The sequence below is a fragment of the Silurus meridionalis genome, chromosome 19 (genome assembly GCF_014805685.1).
Source record: "Silurus meridionalis isolate SWU-2019-XX chromosome 19, ASM1480568v1, whole genome shotgun sequence".
NCBI classification, from domain to species: Eukaryota; Metazoa; Chordata; class Actinopteri; order Siluriformes; family Siluridae; genus Silurus; species Silurus meridionalis.
Window position 1 is genome coordinate 10787474 of NC_060902.1, and position 8874 is coordinate 10796347.

Genomic DNA, 8874 nt, shown 5'->3' on the forward strand with positions numbered 1-8874 from the left:
CAAGCAGCATACAGTTTCTCAGCCAACAGGGCTGTCAGACTGGTTCGGATCATGGAGGTTGTTCTGTGAGAGATAGACAGACAGTTGGTTTAAACCAGTGTATTCCAGAGATTTGAAAAGAAAGAAGTGATACCGGTATGTAGTTGTTGATGTCTGATGGGTCCAGAGCAGGGTTCTTTAAGAATGGAATGACCCTTGCTCGCTTGAAGGTAGTTGTCACATAGCCAGATGTTAAGGACCCATTGATGATTGTGGAGATAACGGGCAGGAGATCTTGTGTGATAGTCTAAAGCATAGTTTAAGGGATTAGATCCAGAGAACAGGTGGTGGGATTGAAAGATGGGATAACTTGCAGTATCTCATCTTCTGTTAAGGTTAAGATGTTTGAAAACAGAGAAGTAGTGGACTCCTGGCTGTGTTGTGTACTCATTGTTGGGGAGAAAGTGAAGGTACTTTTACTAGGCGTACTTTTTTTAGACGTACTTTTACTAGGACCACATGATGCTAGAAGTGAAAGGAAGTTTTTCCTTTGAAGCTCATGTGAATAACATTAACATGCTACCCTTCTTTTACCTTAGATATATTGCTGGAATATTTATATGCTGTTGATTCCCCACTCTTACATGTTCACTCAGGTTTGTTGAATGTGGCATGAATGCCAAGCATCATGTCCGGAGAACACCAGGCACTGCTCATCACCTGGCCAATACCATCCCTACAGTGAAGCATGGTGGTGGCAGCATCATGCTGTGGGGATGTTTCTTAGCAGCAGGAACTAGGAGAATAGTCAGGATTGAGGGAAAGATGAATAAAGTAATGTACAAAGACATCCTTTATTTAAAAAACCTGCTCCAGAGTGCTCTGGACTTTAGACTAGGGAGATAGTTCATCTTCCAACAGGACAACGACCCTAAGCACATAGCCAAAATAACAAAGGAGTGACTAAGGGACAACTCTGTGAATGTCTGAATTAATATCTCTGGAGAGATCTGAAAATGGCTGCACACTGATGCTCCCCATCCAACCCGATAAAGCTTAAGAGGTTCTGCAATGAAGAATGGGAGAAACTGCCCCAAAATAGGTGTGTAGCATCATATGTCAAAAGACTTAAGGCTGTAATTGGTGCCAAAGGCGCTTCAACAAAGTACTGAGCAAAATCTGTGAATACTTATGTACATGTGAATTCTTTGTTTTTTATTTTTAATAGATTTTAAAAGATTTCAAACACACTTATTTCACGTTGTCTTAATGGGGTATTGTTTGTAGAATTTTGAGGAAAATAATGAATTTAATCCATTTTGTAATAAGGCTGTAACATAAAAAAGTGAAGTCAAATGCAAACTGTCCTGAGTCAGAGTAGGAGACTGTTGACATTAGGTACAGTCCAAATCCATCCTCAAAGCTCCTAAGATACCCCCTAATTTAATTGATCCCCAGGCCAATGATGTGAAACATCCCCAACTGCAGAGTGCCCTCCAATCGAAGAGAACACCATCCAGAGGCAGGCCGATATGAAGCGGGCAGTTACGAGGAGAGGAGCAGTAACAGTGGTCACTGGGACCTCAAAAGCATGTTTAACTTGAGAGAGAGAGAGAGAGAGAGAGAGAGAGAGAGAAAAGAGGGGTTTTGCTGGGGTTGCTGGCATTGGCCACTTTAACCAGCACTGTCTCTCTTATATGATGAGGCTTAAACCCTGGCTGATACATTTAGAAAATGTTATTCCTTATTCCTAATTAGATGTGAGCATGAGTGCTACAACCTTTTCTAGAATCTTCAAGATAAATGGGAGGTTTGATATTGGCCTATAGTTGGACAGATGACAAGGGCCAAGGTCAGGTTTCTTAATTAGGGGGGTGATAACTGGCAGTTTTAATGATTTAGGTACATATTACACAGTCAAATGGGTTAGCTGAACAGGCAATGCAAATTGTGAAAGAACAGAGCAGAACTGGGGGAAGATCCTCACCTTGCAATCTGTTTCTTGCTTTAGTAAAATGATAATCACCCTCCATATGTGAAATGCCTCTCTCTCTGTAATGCCACGCGTACATTTTTGTATAGTATTAATGGTTTCTATAATTGCGACATGATATTGATGGTATTAAGAGATGAATTAAGTCGGGTAAGTCCCCACTGAAGGCCCAGGTACCAAATGCACAGCCCGCCACTGAGACAATGTGTTCTTGCATCCCAAAGAGCTAATAAGATAGAATGTGTACATTAAATCGATTGTAACTGTTAATTAAGTCGTGGTTACATTGAGTATATATAATGCACAGAAAAGTGTTTGTTATAAATATTACAGTTATAAGTTTTCTGAAACCTTAAAAAACACTGTGTTCCTGTGTTCTTGTAGCTCTGTGTTGTTTTATGTTATTTTATGTAGCAAGGTTCTGGATAAACGTCTCATTTCAATGTGTTCTGTGTCTGTGTTCTATATATTGTTGAAATGACAATTAAAACTTCTTGACTTCTTCTGTTGGAAGATCACATTAAAGACATAACAGAAAATAATTAGAAAACATACACAACAATGCCAGGGGTATAAAAAAGAAACAGTTAGTTAGTGCAGTGTCACTGTGGCAAATACTTTTTCTTCCTCTTCTTCTTTCGGCCTCTCCCATTAGGGGTCACCACAGTGGATCATCCGTCCCCATACCTCCCTGTCCTCTACATCTGCCTCTTTCAAACCAACTGCCTGCATGTCTTCCCTCACCACATCTATAAACCTTCCCCTTGGCCTTCCTCATTTCCTTCTTCCTGTTGGCTCCATCCACAGCATTCTCCTACCGATATAGCCCATGTCCCTCCTCTGCACATGTCCAAACCATCTCAATCTCGCCTCCCTCACCTTGTCTTCAAAACGTCCTACATGCGCTGTCCCTCTAATAAACTCATTCTAATCCTGTACATCCTCGTCACTCCCAAAGAAAACCTTAACATCTTCAACTCTGCTACCTCCAGCTCCACCTTCTGTCTTTTACTCAATGCCACTGTCTAATAACCCATATAACATCACAGGTCTTACTAAAGTCCTATAAACTTTCCCTTTCACTCTTGTAAATACCCTTCTATCACAAATCACTCCTGCCACTCTTCTCCACCCACTCCACCCTGCCTGCACTCTTTTCTTCACTTCTCGAACACACTCTCGATTACACTGCACTTTTGACCCCATGTACCTGAACTCCTCCACCTTCTCCACCTCTTCTCCCTGCAACCGCACCACTCCACTGCCCTGCTTCTTATTCACACACATATGTACTCTGTCTTACTCCTACTGACTTTCATTCCCCTTCTCTCCAGCACATACCTCCACCTCTCCAGGCTCTTCTCAACCTGCTCCCTACTCTCCCCACAAATCATAATATCATCCGCAAACATCATAGTCCACGGAGACTCCTGTCTGACCTCGTCCATCAACCTGTCCATCACCACTGCAGACAGGGCTCAGAGCCGATCCTTGATGCAGTCCAACCTCCACCTTGAACCAGTCTGTTGTTCCTACTGCACACTTAACTGCTGTCATACTGTCCTCATACATGTCCTGCAAGACCCTTTACATACTTCTCTTACACACCTGAGTTCCTCATACAATACCACAACTCCTCTCTTGGCACCCTGTCATACACTTTCCCAGCACAGTCCCTCTGCCTGGCCAATCGGTATAAATCCTTTTCTCCTTCCTTAGTGTCCAACTTCTTTTACAGCTCCTCATATGCCTTCTCTTTATCTTCATTTCTATTTCCAGTTTTCACAACAAGTACCTTTATAGCTGTCTCCTTTAGCACTTCTGCAGTAGTTCTCCAATCATCCAGCACCTTTTCACCACCACCGAGCCCCTGTCTGACCTCTTCCCTAAACCTCACACTACAGTCTTCATCCTTCAGTTTCCACCATTTAATTCTTCTTTCAGTCCTCACTCTCCTCCTCCTCTTCTTCACCTCCAAAACCATCCTACAGACCACCATCCCATGCTGTCTAGCTACACTGTCCCCTGCCAACACCTTAAAGTCTCCAATCTCCCTTAGGTTGCATCTCCTGCATAGAACATAGTCCACCTGTGTGCACCTTCCTCCACTCTTATACATCACCCTATGCTCCTCCTTCTTCTTAAAATAAGTGTTCACCACTGTAATTTCCATCATTTTAGCAAAATCTCCCACCATCTGCCCTTCCACATTCCTCTCCTTAAAGCCATGTTCCCTTCACCTACATGCCCATTAAAGTCTGCCCCAATCACCAATCGTTCATTCCTTGGTACACCATCTACCACTTCATCTAATTCACTCCAGAATTGTTCCTGCTCCTTCATCTCACAGCCAACTTGTGGAGCATAAGCACTGATGACATTTATTATCAACCCTTTCAACTTCCAGCTTCACGTTCATCACCCTATTAGAAACTCTCTTCACCTCCACCACACTCTTACTGTACTCTTCCTTCAGGATCACCCCTACACCATTCCTCTTTCCATCCACACCATGGTAGAACAGTTTAAACCCACCTCCAATGTTCCTGGCTTTACTCCCTTTCCACTTGGTCTCCTGAACACACAACATATCCACCTTTCTCCTCTCCACCATATCAGCTACCTTTCTCCCTTTACCAGTCATAGTACTAACATTTAAAGTACCAACCCTAACCTCTACTCTCCTACGCTTCTCCTTTCCCTGCCGTCTCTGTAGACGTCTTTCTCCTCTCCTTCTCCTCCTTCGGCCAACAGTAGCCCAATTTCCACGGTACCCTGTAGGCTAATGATACCTGTGGTGGTCATTGGTGACCCGGGCCTCGACAATCTGGTATAAAATTCTTATTAGTGATCCGCATATTCGATTTGGCACGTTTTACGCTGGATGCCCTTCCTAACGCAACCCTCCCTATTTATCCGGGCTTGGGACCGGCACTAAGAGTGCACTGGCTTGTGCAACCATAATGGCTGGGATACAAATGATGATAAAATAAACTGCATTAATAAAAAAAAATGACAAGCAATTTTATGTTTTGCATTTCTTCTGCCCTAATCATACCAACATTGAATCATGATTTAAAAACCGAGGTACCAATCGAACCATGAATTTTGGGCACCCTGTATCTCTCTGTCAGGCCGGATGAACAGAGCCGGGGACCGATGAAACACAAATCCGACACAGAAGCCACAATAGAGCCCACAAAGTCCATAGAATCTGTATAGTCCTAGGAAAAGGCAAAGTCCATAGTATCCGAGTAAACCTTGAGAAAGGCAAAGCCCGCAGAATCCGAGTATCCCTTGAGAAAGGCAAAATCCATGGAACAGTTAATCCACAGCGAGTTAGTCAGAGAGAGTTTCCCAGCGTTAACTGTAGAACAGACGAGGACACTGGGGCAGAGCTGGTCTTAAGTAGGGTTGCACGGTGTTGAGCGCCAGGTGCAGGTATTTAGTATGATGTGGAGTTACAACGAGCGTGCGGTGCGCTGAGGGAAGCCCTGGATAACGGTTCCCTGACACTCTCGTACTCTCTTTATATATATTGCATGCGCATTACATTTTTCTTAGCTATATGCTATTAGTAGGACCCCATAAGTATAAAATGCAAGAATTGTCTTTGAACAGGAAATATATACACTTAAAAAAGGAGTGGTTCTGCAGGTGGTGACCACAGACCACTTCTCAGTTCATATGCTTTCTGGCTGATGTTTTGGTCACTTTTAAATGCTGGTGGTGCTTTCACGCTAGTGGTAGCATGAGACGGAGTCTACAACCCACACAAGTGGCTCAGGTAGTGCAGCTCATCCAGGATGGCACATCAATGCGAGCTGTGGCAAGAATGTTTGCTGTGTCTGTCAGCATAGTGTCCAGAGCATGGAGGCGCTACCAGAAGACTGGCCAGTACATCATTAGACATGGAGGAGGCCGTAGGAGGGCAACAACCCAGCAGCAGGACCGCTACCTCTGCCTATGTGCAAGGAGGAACAGGAGGAGCACTGCCAGAGCCCTGCAAAATGACCTCAAGCAGGCCACAAATGTGCATGTGTCTGCTAAAACGGTCAAAAAAAGACTCCATGAGGGTGGTATGAGTGCCCGACATCCACAGGTGGGGGTTGTGCTTACAGCCCAACACCATGCAGTACGTTTGGCATTTGCCAGAGAACACCAAGATTGGCAAATTTGCCACTGACACCCTGTGCTCTTCACAGATGACAGCAGGTTCACTCTGAGCACGTGACAGATGTGACAGAGTCTGGAGACGTTGTGGAGAACGATTTGCTGCCTGCAACATCCTCCAGCATGACCGGTTTGGCAGTGGGTCAGTAATGGTGTGGGGTGGCATTTCTTTGGAGGGCCACACAGCCCTCCATGTGCTCGCCAGAGGTAGCCGGACTGTCATTAGGTACCGAGATGAGATCCTCAGACCCCTTGTGAGACCATATGCCGGTGCGATTGGCCCTGGGTTCCTCCTAATGCCACACAGTGCTAGACCTCATGTGGCTGGAGTGTGTCAGCAGTTCCTGCAAGACGAAGGAATTGATTGATGCTATGGACTGGTCTGCCCGTTCCCCAGACCTGAATCCAATTGAGCACATCTGGGACATCATGTCTTGCTCCATCCACCAACGCCACGTTGCACCACAGACTGTCCAGGAGTTGGTGGATGCTTTGGTCCAGGTCTGGGAGGAGATCCCTCAGGAGACCATCCGCCACCTTCGGAGCATGCCCAGGCGTTGTAGGGAGGTCATACAGGCACGTTAAAGCCACACACACTACTGAGCCTCATTTTGACTTGTTTTAAGGACATTGCATCAAAGTTGGATTAGCCTGTAGTGTGTTTTTCCACTTCAATTTTGAGTGTGACTCCAAATCCAGACCTCCACGGGTTAATAAATTTGATTTTCATTGACAATTTTTGTGTGATTGTGTTGTCAGCACTTTCAACTATGTAAAGAATTTAATACAAATATTTAATTCATTCAGATCTAGAATGTGTTGTTTTGGTGTTCCCTTTATTTTTTGAGCAGTGTATATATGTTTGTAAATGATTTCCTAATGCAGAGACACTGGGTTTATATTACAAAATTCTTATATTCGTTATTATATGACAAAACAATGTATTACAAATTAGGAAACTGTTTATTTTGAAGCCTGAAAATGGGTGTGCAAAAACTCTGCGAACAATGCAATATAATTAAAAATGTTAGAGTCTAAAAAGAGTCAATTCTGTTAAATCAGAATAATATGATCAGCATGTAGCTGGTTCACACCAGGATCAGCGGCATCACAATCAGACAAATCCTCAACATCAGCGTTCTTTCCTATTATTTCAATAATCTTTCTGCAGCTGACAATGAATTGTGCCATAGAAATGCAGCACAGAAAATAAAAATAAAAAACTATTTAGACTAATGTGCACCCCATGCAAGAACTCCTAGTCTTGATGTAAACTGTTGGTTTCTTCTTAAATCTTTCCAAGTTAGGTGCGCTTACTTTTACGTTTTCACTTTGTGATCTTACCATCATAAGTCCCAGTGTCCTCAAATGAGTACTTCCTAATCAACATCCAATTTTGGTACTATTAATAAAACCTGTCAAATGTGTGTCATATTAAACTATAAATGTTATTATTAAGCATAAATAAGCAAATTTGAACATAAATTTGATTAGGTTTTGTGCCTGTTCTACTTTTATGTCTGACTCCACTGTAAAATGTAGAATGTGTTGACTGAGTTTGACACCACCTTGTGTTTCTACTAATCAGTGTATTGCACTTATGCGGAATGAAGTATTATATGTAAAATGAAGTATCATATGCAGAATTAAGTATTATGTGCAGGGACCCCAAAATGTAATGTCTCCATTTGAGGATGCAGGGATGCTTTAGAGATTAACCTTGGATATATTTTACTCAATGTGCAGCTTGTATAGCAGGATAGATTTACTGTCCTCTGAAAATAACTCAACATACAGCCATTATTGTCAAAATAGCTGTCAAAAAAGTAAGTACACCCTAAGTGATACATCGTTTAACCATGCAAGCCACATATCCTATTCATCATGTTCATGTTTTTTGTCTGCTTAACAGGACCATACTAATTTGACACAGAAGGAAGCCTCTTCAGTAGATGGCTCACAAGAAAGCCCACAAACAGTTTGCTGAAGTCAATCTGTCCAAAATAATTAATTGTTTGGCCCAGATGGTGTCCAGTATGTGTGGTGACACCTTGGTAAAGAATACCAAGAAAATTGTGTCTTGCCTACAGTCAAGCATGCTGGTGGTAACATCATTGTCTGGGGCTTCATGAGTTCTGCTGGTATTGAGATGCTGCAGTTCATTGAGGGAAACATTAATTACAACATGTACTGTGACATTCTGAAGCAGAACATGATGCCCTCCCTTCAGAAATTGGGATCGACAGCAGTTTTCAAACTAAACGATTTCAAACACACCTCCAAGATGGCAACTGCCTTGCTAAGGAAGCTGAAGGAGTGGCCAAGTATATCTCCAGACCTGAATCCTATTGAGCATCCTCAAGCAGAAGGTGATGAAGCATGTGCCTAACATCCAGAAGCTCTCTAATATCATTATGGAGGAGTAAAAGAGGATCCCAGCAACAACATGTTCAGCTCTGGTGAATTCCAAACCCAGCAGTGCTAGATAACAATAGTGCTCACAAAATAGACAATTTTGACATGTTTACTGGACATGTTTACTTGGGCTGTATGTAAAAAATAACGACATACAGCCATTGTTGTCTAAATGTCAGGTTATTTTTAGAGGACAGAAAATCTATACTGCTATACAAATTGCACATTGACTACTCTTTAAGTCTATCCAATTAAAATTTCTATAGTATTGTCCCTTGAGAAAATTGTTGATGAAATGTACTCACTTTTGATAT